The sequence below is a fragment of the Camellia sinensis genome, chromosome 4, assembly GCF_055761805.1.
Source record: "Camellia sinensis isolate YWXY chromosome 4, ASM5576180v1, whole genome shotgun sequence".
Taxonomy (NCBI): Eukaryota; Viridiplantae; Streptophyta; class Magnoliopsida; order Ericales; family Theaceae; genus Camellia; species Camellia sinensis.
The window spans coordinates 42,563,298-42,585,406 of NC_138964.1; the positions used below are offsets into that span (position 1 = coordinate 42,563,298).

At 39.3% G+C, this 22,109-nt stretch overlaps 1 long non-coding RNA gene across 1 annotated transcript; it reads right to left on the reverse strand.

The window, feature by feature from the left end:
- Positions 1-794: 794 nt before the first annotated feature.
- LOC145789095 (uncharacterized) lies at positions 795-1,751 on the reverse strand. The gene is made up of 3 exons (XR_014365603.1): positions 1,497-1,751; positions 1,319-1,408; positions 795-1,177 (listed from the first exon to the last, which is right to left on the reverse strand). It is a non-coding gene; the product is annotated as an uncharacterized LOC145789095 (long non-coding RNA).
- Between the last annotated feature and the right edge of the window lie 20,358 nt (positions 1,752-22,109).

Sequence of the window (22,109 nt, forward strand, 5' to 3'; positions counted from 1 at the left end):
CCTCGCCTAAATCTCAGGACCTTGAAATTAATGACCGGGCAAACCTCTAGTGGCCCCAAGGTTTGAGATGTTTGGCCTTGTGGATTTTGAACCTACAACCTCTTGGGTGGTAAGCCCTTTGTTGCTTTCTTTACCCACTAAGCCAAACCCTTTGGGGTTATAAAATGAAATTAATTTATTTCTGACATCCATTAAGAGACTTTAGCTGTGGTTGAGAAGATAGAAGTGGACCTGTGGATTTACGCAATAAGTTGATTGAAGCCAATAAATCAGAGTATTTCACTTCAAATGTATGATTAAAACTTCTAAAGTTATCAAGAGATTCAGGAACTTCTCCCAGTGGTCAACTCGGAGATGTGTGCAAAAAGAAAATAAAGACGGAAAAATAAAAAAGAGTAGACATTTCTGTAATTGTGGATCTCACAAAAAGCATAATTCTAGAGTCCAGACAAATGTTGAACAATTTAGACGACTTGTAACCTGCAACTTAATAAATTCGAAGCGTAGAAACACAGAAACAACCACAGAAAATACACAGAAATTTGTTAGATTATCAACCCTCTTTATTAGATAATAAATTCATTAAGCAAACCCGGGGCTTGCAGATGAAGCCTTTGACTAGAACAGGCCATTGTGAGGAGCTTTGGATTTCTTCTGGTAGAATTATATAGCTAGAAACAAATCAAGACACGTTCAATCTTCAAGCAACTCCTAAGATTAAAAGTTCTTGGTGAAGAAATTTATGAAAATATCAATCTGATTTAAAAGCTGCTTCTGATTTCGTATTTGCTGAACATGAACTAAAAAAACTATCTATGATCACATAACATGCCACTTGCTGGATGGCAAACACAGAAGGATAAGATGATCCTTAAAATATTCATAGTCTCTTTCTGAATAGGTTTAAGCTCTAAATAAAATGGTACCTGCAAAACGTAATCCAGCATCCCTGCATGCAACAGCAGTCATCATCATGTGTGAACCATCAAGTGAGTGCACAAAATTCGGAGGAAATGTTGCTCTCTATTTCCTAACCTCCACCTAGAGTTCACATGATAATGAAAGTTATGGCAACGAAGGTGTCAGAAAAGAGGGGAGAATTTCTGACAAAAAGATGATATGTACTTACAGAGTCGCCCTCACGCTGCAAAGCCAACACCTGAAGAGAAGTTCTTATCTGCAGCGCCCCAGTGTGATTTGTTAAATAAGTAATCACAGAATTTTTAAAAAAAAACAGATGGAGACCAATATCATTTCACAGATTTTATGAGGAATTACATTGTGTGATTTCAAAATGCAACTAAACTCAAATACTCACAACATGCCGTTCAGTTTTAAAGTAGGGTTGCACAAGAGGAAGACCTAGAGGAGTTGTCCAACGCACTGGTTGATTTTCTGAAGCAATAATCTGTAGAATTTCAATAATCAAGATTCCATATTAAAAAATAGGACTTCTGATCAAATTTAACAGTCCAAAATTTGAAACAAAAGTATACCTTTGCACAATCACCAAGCCAACCCATTATGGCACATGCAGCTTCGAATATTTCTCCAAGGGCAGACATTGTCACCTAGTTAAAATTGTAGTATTGAAAAGAATGATTTTTTTTTTTTTTTTTTTTTGAACAAGTATTGAAAAGAATGATTGAAATGAAAATATTACGATTTGATCAGAGCAGCAAAGTTCTTTTTTAAATCTTGGTATTAAACATCAGGTGCCTAAAAATTTAACATTGGAATTAAACAAATGCATAAAGAACAGACTATGTTTTTAAACAAGATAAAACCAATGTTTAAAAACCAATGTGGCACACATGGTCTTCAGATGTGGCACACATGGTCTTCAAACAAGATAAAACCAATGTTTAGGCACATGCCTATGTCAAACACTAATCCCCTGGCAACTTATGTCTTGCAATACATATTTCGAAACATGGTACACTTGCATTCTAAAACAATGAATTTAGTGATTCCAATTTTTCCTATATATTTTTCCTTGACATTTTCCATAGGACAAAATAAATCAAACAGAATGAACTAAAATCTAGCAGGTGTGGAATTTCAACTGGACAAAATGTCAAACAAGGCCAAACTGCTCCTAGAAATGTGTTTTTAAGCGATTAATTTGTAGAATAATATATACTACGTTTCATTGGATGCCTAAGTGTTTACAAAAAATTGGTCTCCAGTTTGTGGTACCTTAATAAATTTCAAGTGTGATCTATATAAATGATAAATCTACCCCTATCAAACCACATTTTAGAGCATGTGTTGTATCACATCCATGTTCTTGTTCCTCGTACCAAAATGATCCCTGTTCCAAGTAATGTTGCTTTGTCCAAAAGTACAACATAACTCAATAATTTTCCAATTTAAAGCCCCCTAAGAGAATGACGTTGGGTTATGATATCAAAATTCTAGGGACACTTATGGCATGAGTTCGAACACTATGCTATGGGAATGGGGTCACATTTATAGCCTATCATTTATGAAGACAAACTTGAAGTAACGAAAGGGGGGGAGGAGAAAGAAATAGATAGATGGAGTTTCTGTTGACAAATGAAGGAAATTGGGTGTGAAAGATTGATATAAATTGTTGGGCCCATGTTCAAATAGCAAAACCTTTCAGGGAAAATTGTTTCTCCCTAATGCTTCCCTCTTTCCCTCCCCCTGTCATGCTTTTGCCAGCTGAACACCACCCATATGTAAGGAAAAATTTATAGTCATTATTTTTCTTCTTTTTATTTTCCTCAACTCTGCTAAATCAAATGAAAGGATGAAGGATTACTTTCTTTTCCCAGGGGTTCTTCCATTACTATTATCTTTCCTTACTCCTCGCTTTTTCATCCCTTACAAAATCCTAGAATAAGGAAACATGGAAGCTTCATGTGATGGAAAGTTACAACTTGAAGTAGCATCACAAGTAAAAGCTAAATGAGTAACGCATGAGTCTTGGTCAAGATCAAAATACATGCAAATGCTTCACATGAATATGTAAAAAAATGGCAATCACCTAAACTGTGCCAACTCACACTCAGTTGTGCGCATGGATAGACCCATGTTGAATTAATTTGGTGGGATGCTCGGCACAAGCTAATCAAAAGAGAAACTTGCTAAAGAAAGGTACAACTCAACTCCTAATACATGGTGGGGGATGGTTGTTATTTTTAGAGTTACAGTTTTCTATAGGGCACTGCTAATTGTCCAGTAATGTTCATTGGAGCTTACATTGTCCCCACAACCTCAGCATCTAGAAGCAATCTCATCACCTACAAAAGCTGGTCTCCTTGCCATATTTCAACTATCCATCACATGAACCATGAGAAATCTATCTTTTGATGTAAAAGGATCAATTGAAGGAATTAAATCTTGTTTTTTATGAACTTCATCACTATATTTGAGCAAATTTTCTGTGTCATTAAATCCATTTTTGCAAGGTATGAACTAGTTGAGTGAGCAAGCCTACTAACCTAGGTTGGCCAATCACTTATATCAGTGATGGATTGTAAATCAAATCTCCAATTTCAATCTTTTTCACTTATTAGGTGCCAGAGGTTCAAAATATGCCAAAAACAACATGGGTCAAGCATGGCCAATCATGAGAAACAATAAAATGCCAACTACATTAATGAATTGATTTTCACTGTAACCTTGACTTTCTAATGAATTTTCTTTAGCGTGAAGAATCAAAATATTTTCTGTTTTCATGACATGAGCAACAATATTAAGGATATTGAGGTGGAAATATGTTCTCTAATGCTAACAATCCAACCATATTTTCTAGTCAGTGGATGCTTACTTTAGCAGAATAGCAAGCTGCATTAAAAAGTAGGCCATCATCAGTAATTTGACCCTTCTCCTCTAATCTCCTTTTGATCTGCTCTTGTGCCCCAACATAAGTAACGCCATATATTGAAGTCATCACTGTCTGTTTCACTAGTTTCCTATCCACCTGAAAGCTAACAAAGTTAAAGGTCATTATCTAGAATTAGTCATCTTATAAATATGTAATGCGGTCTAAAACTCAAACATTTCAGGGAAGTGAGGAAGAAGTAAAAGAAAACAACCTGTCCAATTAAGAGCTTGGCTAATAAAGCATTTGGACTTGTTGCAGGATCCTTATTGTTGTCCCTTACCATGATATCATGAACCCTGCCAGATTAAATTGTTGCTTTTAAGGGTCATGAATGCAACATTAAAATATTAACAACAAAGTAATGCATGAGAAAAAGATCAAAGCCTCCTCTCCCACACCTCCCTTTCCCTTCTCCTTTTTTTATTTGGTTGAGAAGGGAGAAGGAAGGGTAAGAAAGGGATTACTAGTTTATGACTTTGCTCAAATATATTTACAAAAAAGTGCTTTTTCGAGGCAAGAAGGTGATGAAGAAGTTGATTAAGTATAAGGTTCCACCTTCCCTTCCTTCTATTCACTGTTGGGTGAAAAGGGTAGGTGGAACCATGGAAACTCTCCCCTATCTATTTTCCTACTATAAAATACTAGAAACTCCAAATGTTGTTTAGAGGCCAGAAGTGATGAAGTGTAAGGTTCCTCCTTTCCTTCCACCTGTTCACTGTTGGGTGAAAATGATATGCTGATCCAAAGAAACTTGTGGGTATCTATATTATGCATGGCACATGGCGAGCCCTACGGGCGTGTAGACGTCCTCGAACGCCGCCGGGAGGGACGAGTCCCCCGTTCCGTTCGATATTGGGCTCACTACAGTTCGGACTGTCAATTTGTCACGGTTCTAAATCTGAACCAAAGAGTCCAAATCCGGCAAATCGTTTTGAGAAAACAGCTTTTGAAAGAAGTGCCAAACATGGACTGCTTTGCCAGATACAGAGTCGCCACCTAAATATTTTATTTTGGGGAAATTTAGTAAACCCTGACTCGTTTGCCTAAGGCCACGTGTCCGTCATCACCAAAGTTTCCTCGGCTCGGGAACTTGGGTACGATTGGGGAAGGTCACTTCGTGAGCACCCCCGCTCGCCCGATCAAAGATCGGCCTCTACTAACCATGATATCTATTTTTGAAAACATTATGCGTTCTTATTCCGGTTATTAGCCTAGATTATTATGTGATGCGCACAGCATACAAGTATAGACTGGATCGCTTGAATTGGAACAAAACATTTCATGTTTGTTTGTTTGAAAATGGTTTGATGGTGCTACCCGCAAGTAGGTTAAGACGTGGATTTGCCACCCTCAGGTGGGCTTAGAAAACATGATTTTGCCACTATCTAGTGAGCTTAAAACACACAGTGAATGAATTGTTCCAATCCAAATAACCCAACCTTCACCCACAGGCATTCAGGCAGTTATATCACATAAGCAATTAGCCTCATGGTAAGCATGCTATCATGGCAGTCACTCACACGCATGCAAGGTTGCTAAAGCATAAAACTTACCGAGTACTCCAAGCCAAAACAGAAACTAATTAGAAATCCATGCATGATCCTAATTATACAGAAATGCCTAATGCAACACATGCAAAAGTGCAACTATAGCAGGCTCGGCTATTCTAGACATGGCATATGAAATGCTACAGCTAACATGTATTCAACTTGGAATTGAAAATTCAATGCAGTTAGTATGATGCGCCGAGCCCGGTGCATGCAAAACAGATGACTGAATGCAAACATGCTATCATACTGTATGCTAATTGAAACATGCCCTAATCTAACCATCATAAGCTGGTAAATAAAAGGGAGAAAGACGTGGGGTTGGAAGACATACATCACACACACGCACACTTATTACAGTTGTGCCCTCGCTCGGAGGGTTCAAATAAATAATACAGTCCCGAATAAATAATTACAGTCCAAATAATTACAAAACCCTAATTAATTAACAAATTAATTTAGGAAAGCAATAAATTGGCATGCAAGTCAGGGACTGCCTCAAATCTGTTCCGGATGATGAATGATGCATGCTCGGGTTGCCTTGTGCGGAGAATCCCTCGCGATGCCCCCGTTTGTCTCTGTTTACAATTGTTCTTGGAATGCGTGCCAAGCTCCGGAAGGCTGCTGATTTCTGATTTGCTGCAACAGAGAGCAACAAAGGGGCATGGCAAAGTATTTTCACATATGTATGCATGACTACTCTTCAGGGAGTGAAGTCCTCGATCCTCGTGCCACCAATCACGCATCTCGATGCATGATGGCCGGGGAGTCAAATTGCATGACTCAATATGGAATGAATGCACATGAAAACACAACAGGGCCTAGACTCCATCATGGATAATCTGGAGTGTCGGCGACCAGGAATTGAGATACGTTCCGTCACTCGGAGTACGAAACGTACCTCGTTTTCCGTGCTCGGACTAACTCCTATCCCAAACACAATGCAATATGCATGACATGCATGAATGCAACTAATATACAACCTAGCATGCACAATGCTATGTAATGGCATACACGATGCACGAGGTAACATGGCATACACAATGCGCTAACACACAACCTAGCATACACAATGCTATGAAATGAAATGGCATACACAATGCACAATGGACTTACACCAACATGAGTGGACCTCAGCCACACTCACATCGGTAGCCATACGATGAAAATGAGACAACTCAAAATGCGTGCCCACGTGCACGCGAACCGAGGTTCGACCCTAAGGCACCAAATGCCACTCTAACAAGACATGGCAAGGCATGGAATATGGCATACTAGCATGCAAATTTCAGTAGCAAAATATGATGCAAAACAGCCCCAGAACATGGAAACATGGCACCCGATGCATGGAATGAGACCCGAAACATGAAATTAGGTACATGGAATGACCTATGGCTATGCAAAGCATGCATTATTTGAACACGAAGTGTGAAGACAGAATCAAGACAGTCCCAAAAAAAGCAATTTTAAAGTTTTAAGCAAGGCCAAAAAGTGAACACAAATAGGGCTAAGTTAACATGCAAAAATGGCCCCAAAAGAGAGATAATGAAGCAAGTAGCATCTTATGGCCCTAAATGGCCAAGATCCCTTCAACAAAGTTGAAGAGGGGCTCAAAATGAAGCACTTTACAGTTTACAACAAGCCACGAAAACAAACACAAGTATGGCTAAACTATTGTGCAAGAAATGGGCCAAAAGGGAGACAAAGAAGCAAGTGATGGTTTTTGGCCTCAAACAGAGGAGGGCCCTTCAACAAAGTTGAAGAGGGGCCCAAAACATGGTGTTTTACATTTAGTGACCAAACCCAAAACAGTGCACATGAAAGCTTAAAATACTATGCAAAATAAGGCCTAAAAAGAGGTTTAAACACAAAGAGCAAAAAGGGAGCTTCAAAAAGCAAAAGTCCCTTGATAAAACATGAATAGGGGGTCAAAATATGACTATTTGAAGTTTGGGTCGGAGCCCAAAAATACAAACACAAGGGGCTAACAAAACATGCAAAAATAAGGCCAAAAGAGAGATAAAGAGGCAAGTGACAAAAGGAAGCCTCAAATAGTGAAGAGCCCTTCAAAAATGTTTAAGAACGGCTCAAAATAAGCCACTTTACAGTTTAAAACCAAGCTCAAAACAGTTTACAAATAGGCCCAAAATACTATGCAAGAAAGAGGCATACAAGAGAGGTAAAGAAGCAAGTGGTAGCTAGAGACCTGAAACATGGAAGGACCCTAAAACAAACATGAAAAAGACCTCAAAATAATGCTATTTTCAGTTAGGGTTAGAGCCCAAATATGCAAGCAAGTATGGCTAATATATTGAGCAAAATAAGGCAAGAAAGAGGGAGGAGAAGACTTACCCTTGAAGACCAAATGTTTGACAACTCTTGGACCAAGTTTGGTGGCTCCTTAGCTCTATAAAACAGCTCCAAGTGGCTGGAATAGATGGTGGTGGTGTGGTGCTAGGTGGTGGTGTAGAAATGGTGTAGGGATTTGAGGGGTTTTGAGGGTTGGAGTGTAGAGAGAGAGAGAGACAATGCAAGAGCCTTAAAGCAAATTTTGTAACCCTCAAAACATAGCTGGGGGTCCTGGATATATAGGCAAAAGACGGGGGAAAAAAGGGGGGGAATGAAATTCAAGTTTCTCCCCAAAAGTTGGCCCCCTCGGATATAAAATCTGGGGGGAAACAGAGGGCATTTCCGTAAAGTACCTGGAGAGAGGATCATGGCCGGCCGGTTTCCTAGGGTTTAGGTGGCCGGCCGGCCCTCCCCATGGCCGGCCGGCCAAGGGTCAAAAGGGTCAAGAAGTATTAGTGGCCGGCCACTCCAGATTGGTGGCCTCCCATGTGTGCACAACACAACCATATGGTCAAAAACTGGAGAAAGTAAATCAGGAGAGAGAAAAGCCCACTTTTTGGAGGGGTTCAAAAGGGTCAAACACAATTACTGGCCGGCTATGTGATATTGGTGGCCTCCCAGGTGTGTACAACACAAATATGTGGTTTAGGGCTGGAAAAAGTGGCCTTAGGGTGGTCAACATTGGCTTTCAAGTGAGAAAAATGGGCCACGGAGGGCGATGGAGGAATAAAACTGGTTTTCAGAACAATTACTAGCCTCCCACCCTTCTACGACCTTCCTAACAATGAAACAGAGGTCCCTGCCAAAAATGAACTCAAACCGATGCAAAATGGAGGTTCGGGGGCCGAAACGCGCAGCCCGAGGCCCCGAAAACTGACTGTTAGGCACCGGAAGTGGTGTTCGACCACGAAGTTGGTTTTTCGGACCGCTGTGTCCCTCAAAAGGGAGCAAATAAGATGCATGCCAAAAATCGGAGCAAACGGAGGTGGTTAAGCGGTCCCGAACTGAGGCACACGGCCAACGGCTCCGAAAAATCGGAAACCGGGCTCCAAACGGGAAAAATGGCCTACGACCACGAAACGTAGCCTACGGCCACTGACAGATGATCTACGTGACCTCTCCCTCCCTTCGGGAAGAGAAAATAGGGAAAACAGAGCCTGGTTCGCAAACTGAGGCAAAGTATGAAAGAGTCCGGAAGTCTGGAGGCAAGGCTCGCAGCTGAGACTCTAAAATCTCTGAACGAGCACGATATGCAACATCACCAAGTGCTCAATCGGTGATGTCTGAGTCTTAAGGTCGGTCGAAAATGGGGTGTCTACAGGGCGTCATGTCAACACCACTACACATCCTCGTGGCAGACCCCTAAGGCACCACGATGAGTATGTCATCACGAACACACATCCACATGGCAGACCCCTAAGGCACCACGATGAGTAGGGGTCATATACCTAGCCTAAGCGGGGGCATGCACACTACCAAGTATGAAAACAAGGCCATAGCCCACTTTGATAGAGTTAGCTTACCTAGAGCTCTCCATGGTCCTTCATAACTCAAGAAATATATTCTCTACTGACTCACTCCAGCTCCATAGCAACATAGTTGGACTCTTGGCTCACCTATGTTTACTTAGCTACTCAAGATGAACCCTTGGCCCACCCATGCACTCACCCTCTTGGCTACCTAGGTTGGGAGCAGGACCTAAGCACTCCCCTTAGGATCATTGGAGGATTGTGGATTGAAGGCTAAGACCTCAGGATCGTCAAGGTCATGTAGCTGTCTCCCTTCAGTGACAACTCCCCCTTTGACTTGGCTTAGAGAAAGGGACGTTGACCTTACACTTACATCTGATGCACATATGATACGCCTCTCAAGATATCATACCTACAGCTGCAACTCCTATGATGCAACGTTCCCAAGGACCCGAATCATAGGACAGCTAGTAGGGCTGATATCACCCTCTTGTCGAGTCGAGGAGAACTCGCTACCCGTCTTGAGGTTGCTTGGGCCCCAATACTCCTGGAGTCTATATAACGGCATCATATGTGCAGCCACAATAACACAACAAGAGCAACAAGAATCATATAACATACACTAAGTGTTCAAGGTCCCTCACTGCCACTCCTTTCCTCTCTAAGCTTGCCTTGGTCTTCTCCTCTTCCACCTCCATCATCTCAGCGCATTGAAATGCCTACCATCTTCCCAGAGATCAATGACCGATTACCTCTAATCTCTATCGCCCACTAAACTCTCCCCTTCTTTTTTTTTCCTACCCCTTCCCCATTCCTTCTATCAAATACTAGAAACTCTCTTCATCCATCATCTGGAAAAGACAGAAAGGGGATTGAAAAGGAAAAGAGAAATGGAAATGATCTATGCACCGATAGGACAAAAAGCTCAAATTTGTGATCTATACTAGAAACTCTCTTCATCCACCATCATGGTGAGGAGTAGATTCAATTCACAAACCATCAATTGTTGCAAATTTGTTGTGTGATGATCTATGCATCAATAGGGAAAAAGCTCAATAAATAGAAATGAAAGACCAACAACACCTCATCCCCATCATGGCGTTATCTCAAGGGAAGGGGTAGACATTGCTTCTTGAATCATTAAGCATCACTAAAGAGTATGTAATGAGTCAAGACGCAATAGGTTCAACATAACATCCGATTGAACCTAACTCAATTTTGTTACCCTTTTTTTTTTACCTCTTTTACATTACCTTGCCATTTTCTTATCTTTTCTTCATTTTTTCCAATAGTGATAATTACGTCCACTTTGTGCAACCAAAAAAAAAAAAGTGATAAAGAGATGTGTCAAACAAGAAGTTGTGCTTAGCATGAGAGAGATGTAATACCTTGATAATGAACCTCCGAAGAGATTATACCATTAAGCATGGAAGGTTTCTTTCTTATGCCTTGAATGACAACCTAGTGTTTGAGACAGCTCTTAATCAAAGAAAGCAAAGAAAGGAGGGAGATTGCAGAGATGATTATGCAAAGGTGATTATTACAAGTATGAATATTTATATGAAAACTATGTAAAGAAAGCTATCAACTCAAATAGATTGATGTCTATGGCCTAAATACCCAAATCTATGAGGACTCCCAACAATACAAGCATGATATTCAAAGCTAAACTGAATAAACACACTAAACAGCCCCTAAATAGCACAAAATAGTGCTGAAAATTAGTTTGAAAATGAAAGAAAACTTAAACAAAAATAAGAGGAAAGAAGCCTAATAAACAAGCCAAAGAAAGGGTGGCTAACCCTCCTCCTTTGGTGAGTTAAAATCAAATTTTTAAGCTTAAAAACACTCTGCAAAATGGTGTGAAAAAGCAAAGAAACGAGATAGAAAAAGATGGTACAAAGGCTCAAAGATTACCCTTTAAAGAGAGGATGATCTTCTAGTTCACAAACCACAAGGTGAATGAAATTTATGTTCAATAATCTCATCAAGAGACCTCAATTTAGGCTTAGGAAGCGTATGGATAGTGTATGTGTATTGCAAGAGAGAAAGGAAATGTGTTTGGCAAGCTATAGGCACTTGGAAATTTTTTCTAACCCCAAACCAAGAGGAAGAGTCTTGCATTTATAGACAAAAGGCTTCTCACGTAAAAAATATCAAGAAAAAGACAGCTAATGCAAGGCATGAACATGGGGATAGCTGGCTGTCTCAAAATATCTATTGTCGTTGAACATGGTCGGCCAACCAATGAATTGTACGGCCGACCCAAAAAGTAGCATGCTTGGTCTAATTTTGGTCTAGCTGCTAAGGAGATCCGGCCGGCCCCGAATACACACGGCCGGGCTCAAATTACCCACGACCAGGTCAAAAGTTTGCAAAGATGGTTTTTAGGGTCTAAAACATGTTGGTAAAAAATGGGGTGTAAGGTTGGGATTATAAGCTCAAAACTGAATCCTTTTGTTGAAGATTCAAACGATTATACTGCGTAATATTTTATCATCGAGTGTTCAGAGTGAGGCACCCAAGTCTTAAGGGCAGTCAAAATGGAGTGTCTACAGTTACTTTATTATCAAGCATTAAATTTGTCTTACTAATGATACATTTCATTGTTATATTGGTCATTCTTCCATACAGGAACAATTAAAACCCAACATCGCTAACAAAGAAAAGATAAAGACAAAACATAGGTGTGGTTCTAGGTCAATCCCTGTTAGAGTAGAAAAACTGGTACGTAGCCTTGCACTTTAAGAATTATATTAGATTATTAGCTTTACTTATTGAATATTTGGCCTATCAAACTAGGCACAAGAAAAGAAAATGCTACCTGATCTAACAGAGTTTTACAGGGAAACTCATTATAATGAGAAAACACATGAGCGGATCTCGTCTAAAGCTCAAGCTAATTATGCGAGTATATACTGCAATTTTTATTAACAAAATTTTAAAATACTATTTGTTGTAATCTTATTTAATTGACTAATAATTATTTAATGTTTTAATGTTTGATAGGAAAATATAATACAGACACAGGCTGATCACCTCTTACAGCTAGGATCAATCCCTTTGACTGCAGAAGAACTGTCAATCAAAGTTCTAAAGCCAAGGTCTGGCTACGTGAAGGGACTTGACATATAAAAACTTCATCCTCCATTAGGAGGACCACTGCCATATCTGCTAAAACGAATGGTTATATGAAGTGCCTTGAGATGCAAATAGAGACACAGAAGGATAAAATAAAAGAGCTTGAAGAGGGTGGAAAGAAGCAAGGGGAGATAATGGCAAATGTCACGACCCAAACCCACCCCTATAGGTTTAGCGTCGTAACCGGCCAGTAATCCGTGATTACCAAAGGCCTGCTTAACAATAATGACAATAACACAATAATGGGGCTGGAGGAAGCCAATCAATAATAGAAAAATAATATCTAATGAGCTACGAGGACTTAACTGAACAAAACAAGTTTCATATACTTATATATGCACAAATACTTAAGTCCATAAAACACTTACATACAAAACAAAACACAAGTTAGGGAATTAAATCCCCAATGTAAAAACAGTACAACAAAAGTCAAAGATCAATCTTGTCACTCAAAGCATTACAAAAGGGTGAATCCGAATCACCCAATAAGCCTTAACACGTGTTGGTTAGGAACCTCACAGTGAGGCATAATAGTTAGCTTGACAAAAACAAGATTCGGGTCGATGCCGCTAACTCTGATTTGGTGCTCGATCACCTACATATAGATAATAAAAAATGAGCTAGAGCCTAGTAAATAACAACTGTGTAAAGGGGTTATGAATGATGTCCTTCCAATAATTAAAACAGTCAATTCATCAATAAACCAATTTCACAATCAACATTTCATATCATATCAATCATTTCGATTCATAATAGTCATACGTGGTACATCCAATAACAGAACAATCGATAGGTCTTAAAGACCAAACAATCATTTGATGGCTATCAATGCAATAAAAATAGTTCCAAGATTTGGAACTGACAGAGATCTCTGTAACAATAACAATAACAATAGCAATGATAATATGCTATGGATGTCACGAGTATAGTTCAGAAAATAGGACAATCATTCATCAATAAACATTATCATTTCAATAAAACAATACATTTTCATCAATCAAAAAATAATTATAATGAAACATAGCTTTATAACAATGTTACTGACAGTGGGCTCCCTGAAACACGTGCTAAAGATGCACCAAGGATGTGGCGTCCGACCTAACAAATAGATTCAAGCACAATAATTCAATACACAATTCAATCATTTAGTCAGTTCTATTCAGTTCGTTGTTTACTTGATCGATTTCTAACTTTTCATTCTGTAATTCATTCGTGTTCATGAGATGCAAATGTACATGAAAAACACTTTAAAACCATGCAAATGGAGACCCAAAAGGTAGAAAAGTGGAGCGAAAACAAAACCGAGACCGCCCTTATAACCACACGTGTGGGGCACTGGCCGCACGTGCGGAACCACCACCACACATACGCCCCCACACATGCAATTATTTCAGTATGTAAGCTCACATCTACCTTGTTTTCCGCACGTGCGGGGCCCCAGGCCGCACGTGCAGTGTTGGATGAAAATTTGTCCGAAATTGCTCTTTATTTTGAAATGCAACCTTTTGTAAAACCAACCTTATATTCATGCATTTCACTTCCAAAAACTCATATAGACATGATAGAATTTGGGTCTTAAACATCAAATAGAAATCAAACTTGTAAAAAAAATTCCAAATTTCCAATTTGGAAGATCATAGACTCCAAATAAATTACAAAAGTATAAACCATGTGGTTGTAGACACCCCATTTTTGACCGCCCTTAAGACTTGGACGCGACTGATGGTTTACTTGATGGAGAAAGGTGTGCAGGGCAAAGGTTCAGTTTCTTCGGCAAAGAGAGAGTCAAATCTCAACTTCATACCCCTTTTTTTGGACCGAAACAATCTTGATCAAAAGATCTTAGACTTGAAACCCTCTCTTTCAAAACGTTTTGAAAATAAAGTTCCTACAATGTTTCGACGCTCGCATTTCGTTAAATATTGCGCTTTTCGATAAACCGAGCAAGGACAAAGTGGAAATGAATGAAAGAGAGATGAAATCTTTGAAAAATCTTTCAAAAACACCTTACTTAGGGGTTTGGAGTTGAAGAAAAGAAGAGGAAAGGAGATAAGAAAACTAGTTTAAAAGAAGTTCGGCATAAATCCGGTTGAACCGAATCTGCGCGGCTTCACCAAAACAGGCATAACTTTTTGCACAGGAGGAATTTTGATGCAAGGTTGGCACCATTGGAAAGATAACTTCTGGGGATTCAATGTGGCTACATGGCTGACCAGAAAATCAGATGGCCGACCACTTAGGTGGTCTAAAGAAAGTTTGGCATGAATCCGGTTGGACCGAATCTGCGCGGCTTCACCAAAACAGAAATAATTTTTTGGACAGAAGTAATTTTGATGGAAGGTTGGCTCCATTGGAAAGATAACTTCCGGGGCTTCAATTTGGACACAAGAATGACCTAAAAAGGAGTTCAGAAGGAGGAGTTATGGCCATTTGAAGTTGGACCTGGAAAGCAGAATTTTCCTAAAGTAGCAGACCGACCAGAAAAGGTGGCTGGCCGACCACCCTCTCCTGAAACAGTGGTCGGCCGACCAGGAAAAGTAACAGGCCGACCAGGAAAGGTGGCCGGCCTACCACTTATGCCCAGAAAGCTAAGAATTGATAGATATTTTCCCTCTAGCTGTCTTCCACAACCTCCAGCTGTCCTATAATCAGATATTTTCGAGCCAACTCTCATTTTTCATATATATGAGTTATATCTCTCATTTTCAAGGGCATCTTGGCTAAGCAAGCTTTGGGAGCTTCTCACTCTAAAAAAAATCCCTCTCTCTCTAGAAATTCCAGAGCCAAATCTCTGTCTCTCTCTCCTTCTCTTGCCTTTGTGTGCATAGCAAGAGATATACCTCTCTTTTGCCTAGGCACCCTTGATCAAACTCAACTACTATGGGGCTGAGGTTCTTTGAGGATCATTTTGAGCTCCAAAATCTGGTTTTAGCTCAGAATTTGGACCCCTTTTGCTGCTGTCTTCTTGAGCTTTAAGGGTAAGACACTAGTTCCCTCTTTTGGTCATTGTTTTGATCCATGTTTTAGCTCCATTTGCAAGCATTTCTGGAGTTTGTTATAAACTGAAAAGTGTCATATTTTGAGCTTCTCTTGAATATTTATTAAGGATACTTTTCTGTTTGAGGCCTCCTACACCCTTGCATGCTTTACCCCTCTTTGTAGGCCTATTTTGCATCATATCTTAGTCCTACTTGTGAGCACTTTCGAGATTTGATATAAATTGTAAAGTGACTTATTTTAAGCCCCTATTCAACTTTGTTTAAGGGAACTTTACTGTTTGAAGTCATTTACTTCCTTGTTTGTTCAATCTCTCTTTTAGGGCTATTTTTGCATCCTATTTTAGCCTTACTTGTGAGCATTTTTGAGATTTGATATAAACTAAAAAAAGTCTTGTTTTGACATACTCTTCAAGTTTTTTTAACGTCCCATTTCTGTTTGGGGTCATCTTCCCACTATGCATGCTTCATCTCTTCATGATTAAGGCTATGCATTAGAGCACTTGCATTGGCCATGGTTTGGTCTCTTAGCCACTGAAATCCAGTGGATTTTTAGTGGCTTAGATGTATTGTTGAGGGCCAAAATTAGAGGGGGGTGACCCCCTCTCTCCTTGTCTTGTTTGGTGGTCTTTTGGGCCTTCCAAAGGGACCCTATTTTGCATGCATTGAAGTCTTGTTTCAGGCCTCATTTTGTGAGTTTTAAGGTCTTCCTTGGCGCTGTCCAAGGCCTTTTTGGCCATATTTTATGTCTACAATGCATGTGTAGAGCAATCCCATCCAAGGCCTTTTAAAGGAGCCTTTCTTTGCATGTTTCCTAGACCCATTTCAGAGCCAATTCGGTGAGTTTTAGGGCTTTCATATTTGATTTCCAAAGTTGGTTTTGCCATGCTAAGTGTCTATCTTGTACGTGCTTAACAAGCCCTTGCAAGGCCCTCCAAAGAAGCCCCTCATTTTTGCATGCATTGGCTGCATTTTAGTGATTATTTGGGCATATTTTGGTATGTTTTATTCACTGTTTTTGGCTGGTTTGATGAGTTCTTATTTGCTTCATATACATGCCATGTAAACCATGCTTGCTAACCAATGTTGCATGGTATTTTAGTCCATCATGTTAGCATCTTTTGGCCATGCTCTAAACTAGAAATGTGCATGTTTTGGGACTTCCTTGGCTCTGTCTTTTGACTTTATGATCAAATAATGCTTGCTTTGTATACTTGTGGTTCAATACATGTGCCTAGTTTTGAGTTTCGGGGCTTATTCCATGCATCAGGTGCCATATTTCCATGTTTCGGGACCATTTAGCATCATGTTTTAGTGCTGGAAATTACATGTTCATAGGCCATCTTTCATCCCTTGCCATGCTTTGGTAGAGTGGCATTTGATGCCTTAGGTTCGGTCCTCGGTATGCGTGCATGTGTGCACACATTTCAGTTGTCTCTTTTCCATCATATGGCCACTGAAGTGAGTGTGGCTGAGGTCCACTCATATTGGTGTAAGTCCATCGTGCATTGTGTATGCCATTTCAATCCATAGCATTGCGTATGCTAGGTTGCATTTTAGAGCATTGTGTATGCCATGTTACATCACGCACATTGTGTATGCCATTTTAGTACAGAGCATTGCATATGCTAGGTTGCATGTTAGTCGCATTGTGCATGCCATTCCATTTGCATGGTGCTTGGAATAGGGTTTAGTCCAAGCACGGGAAACAAGGGGCGTTTCGTACTCCAAGTGATGAAACGTGCCTCGATTCCCAGTCCCCGACGTTCTTGATTATCTATGATAAAATTGTTGGCTTCATATGTTCATATCTGCATTCATGTCATATTAAAATGTGCAATTCGGTCTCTCGGCCATCATGCATCGAGATGCGTGATTGGTGGCTCGAGAACCGAGGGCCACACTCCCTAGAGCTTGTGCTTGTGCAAGGACTGGGAGGAGTGGTCGTGCACAGATATGTTGAAAATACATTGCTTTCTCTCTTTCTTGCCTTTGTTGCAGAAAAACCAGAGTCTAGGGGCAGAAAGTGGTCGGCCGACCAGGTTTTCTGGTAGGCCGACCACCTTTTTTGGTTTTCACCATGAGGGGTGGTCGGCAGGTGTTTCCCAAGCCAAGAGCTGGTCGGCAGCCTTCCCCAGGTGGAGTTTCAGCCTCCTGGAGCTTTGTGTAAGTTTCTGAAATCAGCTGCAAACAATGGCAGGACAAGGCATCGCGATGGAATTTACCGACAAAACGCATTAAGCATGCATGCATTCATTGTCATCCAAAACAGAGCCGGGGCAGTCCATTTGCATGCTAGTTTATAGCTTACTTAGCTAATTTGTTAGTTAGTTAGTGGATGTGTAATAATTAGCTGTAATTCGTTATTCATTTCGGACTGTATTATTTATTCGGACCCTCCGAGCGAGGGCGCAACTGTAATAAGTGTGCGTGTGTGTGATGTATGTCTTCCAACCCACGTCTTTCTCCCTTTTATTTACCTGCTTATGATGGTTAGATTAGGGCATATTTCAATTAGCATACTTATGCTTGCATGTTTGCATCATTCATCTGTTTTGCATGCCCCGGGCTCGGCGCATCATACTAACTGCATTTGTATTTCAATTCCGAGTTGAATACTTGTTAGTTGTAGTATTTCACATGTCATCTTTAGAATAGCCGAGCCTATCTTAGTTGCATTTTGCATGTGTTGCATTAGGCATTTCTGTATAGTTAGGATCATGCATGGATTTCTAACATAGCTTCTGTTTCGGCTTGGAGTACTCGGTAAGTACTTATGCTTTAGTATCCTTGCATGCGTGTGAGTGACTGCCATGATAGCATGCATACCATGAGGCTATGTGCTTATGTGATATACCTGCCTGAATGCCTGTGGGTGAAGGTTAGATTATCTGAATTGGAATAATTCATTAAATGCGAGTTTTAAACCCACTTGAGAGTGGCAAAACCATGTTTTCTAAGCCTACCCGAGAGTGGCAAATCCACGTCTTAGCCAACTTGCGGGTAGCACCACCAAACCATTTTCAAAACAAAATGAAATGTTTTGTTCCAATTCAGGCGATCTAGTCTATACTTGTATGCTGTGCGCATCACATAGTAAATCTAGGCTAATAATCGGAATAAGAACGCATAATGTTTTCAAAACTAGATATCATGGTTAGTAGAGGCTGATCTTTGATCGGGCGAACAGGGGTGCTCACGAAGTGACCTTCCCCAATCATACCCAAGTTCCCGAGCCGAGGTAACTTTGGTGATGATGGACACGTGGCCTTAGGCAACGAGTCAGGGTTTCCTAAATTTTCCAAAATAAAATATTTAGGTGGCGACTCTGTATCTGGCAAAGCAGTTCATGTTTGGCACTTCTTTCAAAGAATCTGTTTTCAAAAACGATTTGTCGGATTTGGACTCTTTGATGATTTCATCGGTCTTGCATTGCACTCTGCGAGATTAGATACAGGACCGTGACATTGAGTCCTGAACTGTAGCGAGCCCAATGAACAAAACAGGGTGGATTTCCTCCCGGGACATTCGGGGACGTCTATAGTGGTTTAAGGCTTCAATCTCAACTTGGAACCTTTAAAATTCATAGGACTTATGAAACAAACGATGACATGTAGAAACAACAATAAAACCATGCATGACCATAATTTAAGCTAAGTCTTCCAATTATTTGATCAAAGCCTCCAAGAAGTTATAAGAGCAAGAACCATGCGTTTCAATGATTCTAATTCCAAACTTTATGAGGAAAGCTCTTTGAAACTTGTAGAATTCATGAAGCTTATGTAGGAAAATATGTGTATAAACCAAAATATCATGAATTCATGCCATGCATGTTGAATTTAAGGCCAATTTCCATCACTTCTTTTCTAACTTAGCTTGCATGTTCTAATTTGTCAATTACCACATTAAAACTTCCAATTAACCATGAATTCATCCTAATTAACCTTATATCTTAGAAGAAGATGAGTGTAGGAATTTCAATTTCAAGAAATTGGATGCAAGTCTTACCTTATATTGATGGAATTATGAAGAGCTAACCTTAACTTCAATGTTTTTCCTAAACTTCTCTTCACTTGCTTCTTCCTCTTAGTTGAGTACTCTCTCTCTCTCTCTCTCTCTCTACGTGTAGTGTATAATCAAACTCCACTAGTTCTCTTCTTTATTCATTTGATGAGTAGGATTTGTTATATATATATATATATTCTCATTCTAAAGTTACCTTAGGCTAATAAATCCCATTAATTAATGTAAATCAAATTCGTTCAAATTAAATTAATCCTCATCATTTTATGACTTCACTGAAACTTACTAATGTGAATTAGGCTTTAATTCTCTATCCAATTATTTGATTCTAACTTGGTAAATTGTTGAATCAAACAGGTTTATATCATATTTTATCGTATATGTTCACAATAACACAATTCAAATAATCACATGGAAATCAATAACACTTAATAACACATAATCACATAATAAACAATAGCACATAACCAATTTAATTAATTTACTTAATTAAGGAGGTGGTTATCAGAGGAGATGTCGTCAATTTTCTGAGGAGCAAAGGATTCATTGGACACTTTGGGAGTGTGGGAGACTCATCCCTAAGTGGACATACTTCTTGGTAAGATATATCGACTTTAATATCACAAATTTTATAAAAAAAAAATAATATATATTTGAAGAATTAGAAAGTAATAGAAACATGCATAGGACACTTAATTTGGGAACTAGTTCAAAAAAGGCTATTGGAGGGCCGAATAGTTAAATAACTATGGAAGTGCCCGAAAACAAGAACAACCAACTTGGGAGGGACCATTATAACTAGTAGGAACTTATGGCACATGCAAGAGATCCACTGTTTGTGAATTAGACAAAAAAAAAAATGATTTTTTTTTTTTATACTTTAGTTTGAATTAAAAAAAAAATCGTCGAATGGCTAAATTGTTTGCCAGCAGCAAATGTGCACTAGTACTAATAGAAGCACTTCAAGATGGACTAATATAAGTTGTAGAAACTCATAGTACATGCACATGATGTATTACTTGTAAATTAGCTAAAATAATGCTTTTTCTCCAAACTTAAGCTTGAAAAAGGGTCGTTGAAGGGCTAAATTATCACACAATTGCGAATATGCATGGGAATTAACACAAACACATTGGAAGGGACAAATACAACTTTGTAGGCATCCCATTTTTGACTGCCCTTAAAACTTGGGCATCTCGGGTTGATCATTCGATGATGAAAGTGACGCTGTACAATTGTTCAAATTCTTCAGCAAAAGGCCTCATTTTTTTGAGCTTCTAATCCCAACCTTACACACCATTTTGATCAAAAATATTTTAGACCTTAAAACCCTCTTTTTCAAAATATGTTTTCAAATGTTTCTACGATGTTCTAAGGCTCGCATTTCATTTAAAATATTGTACTTTTTGGTAAACCAAGTAAGGACAAAGTGGAAATAAATGAAACGGAGGTGAAAACTTTGAAACATCTTTAAAAATATCTTATTTATAAATTTGGAGTTGAAGGAAATAGGAGGGGAGGGAAGAAAACTAGGTGGGGAAAAAGTTGGGCATCAATCCGTTAAGACAAAAATGAGTAGCCTTTACTAAAATAGGAATATCTCTTTGTACACTTAGAATTTAGATGTAACGCTACCATCATTGGAAATTAGACTTTTGGGGCTTCAATTTAGACTCAAGAATCACTTGAAATCGAGTCCGAATGAGGGAGATATGATCTTTTGAAGTCGAGCGTGAAAGCAAATTTTTTGTACCGGTAAAATAGATATATTCTTGCCAGCTATGCCAGCTGTCTGCACAGGTGCATGCACTGCACCAGTTGTCTCTATATAGATATTTCCAACTGAGGCACATGTTTTTCTATATATAGATGACCACCCCTCTTGAAATTAGGTTAGAAAATTCCAAAAGCTCCAATACTTGCATTGCACTCTCTCTCTCTATCTTGCAACCTATACACTCTCTCTCTACACTTCCTAAACCAAAAATTTGGCTCTTCTTGCTAAGGTTCTTGAGGTCAAATCTCAGCCCTTGAGAGTGAATACCTTGTCATTTGTGAACAAAAGAGTTACTCATCTTCAAGAGGTATAACTTTGACTATCTTTACACTACTTCTTATTTCTCTTTTATTGTTGTTTTTATACTGTTTTTGGACTCTTTTTATAGGCTGAAACTTGTGGTTTAAAGCTATCAAAGGTGGAGGGGTTAACCACCCTTCTTTGAACCTTGTTCTCTAAACTTTTGCCCTTATGTTTCTCACTTCTTTCTCAACTTTTTTTCTAGATTTTTACTACTGATTTTCAGAGGTTTTCAAAGGCTAAAAATGTTATTTTGAGGCCCCAAAAATGGAGGGGTTAGCCACCCCTCCTTATGCTTGTTTACTTGCTCAATTTCTCTATTGTTTTAGCAAACTTTTTCAAGCTTTTCCATGTTATTTCTAGCACTGTTTTTAGCTATTTTAGGACTGTTTTAGATTGTTCATTTCATTTATGCTTTGTATAGTATGCTTGTAGTGTAGTGGTCCTCATAGGTTTGGTGGTTTAGGTATTAGACACCAACCTATTTGAGTTGATAGCATTTGTTTTATGCTTTCATACTTGTGTTCACTCATAATCACCTCTGCAACCTCCCTCATTTCTTAGCTTTTTATTTCTTCAAGAGTTGTTTCAATCGGGTGTTGTTTAAGCTTGAGAAAGAGACCCTTCAATGCTAAATGGTTTAAACTCTTC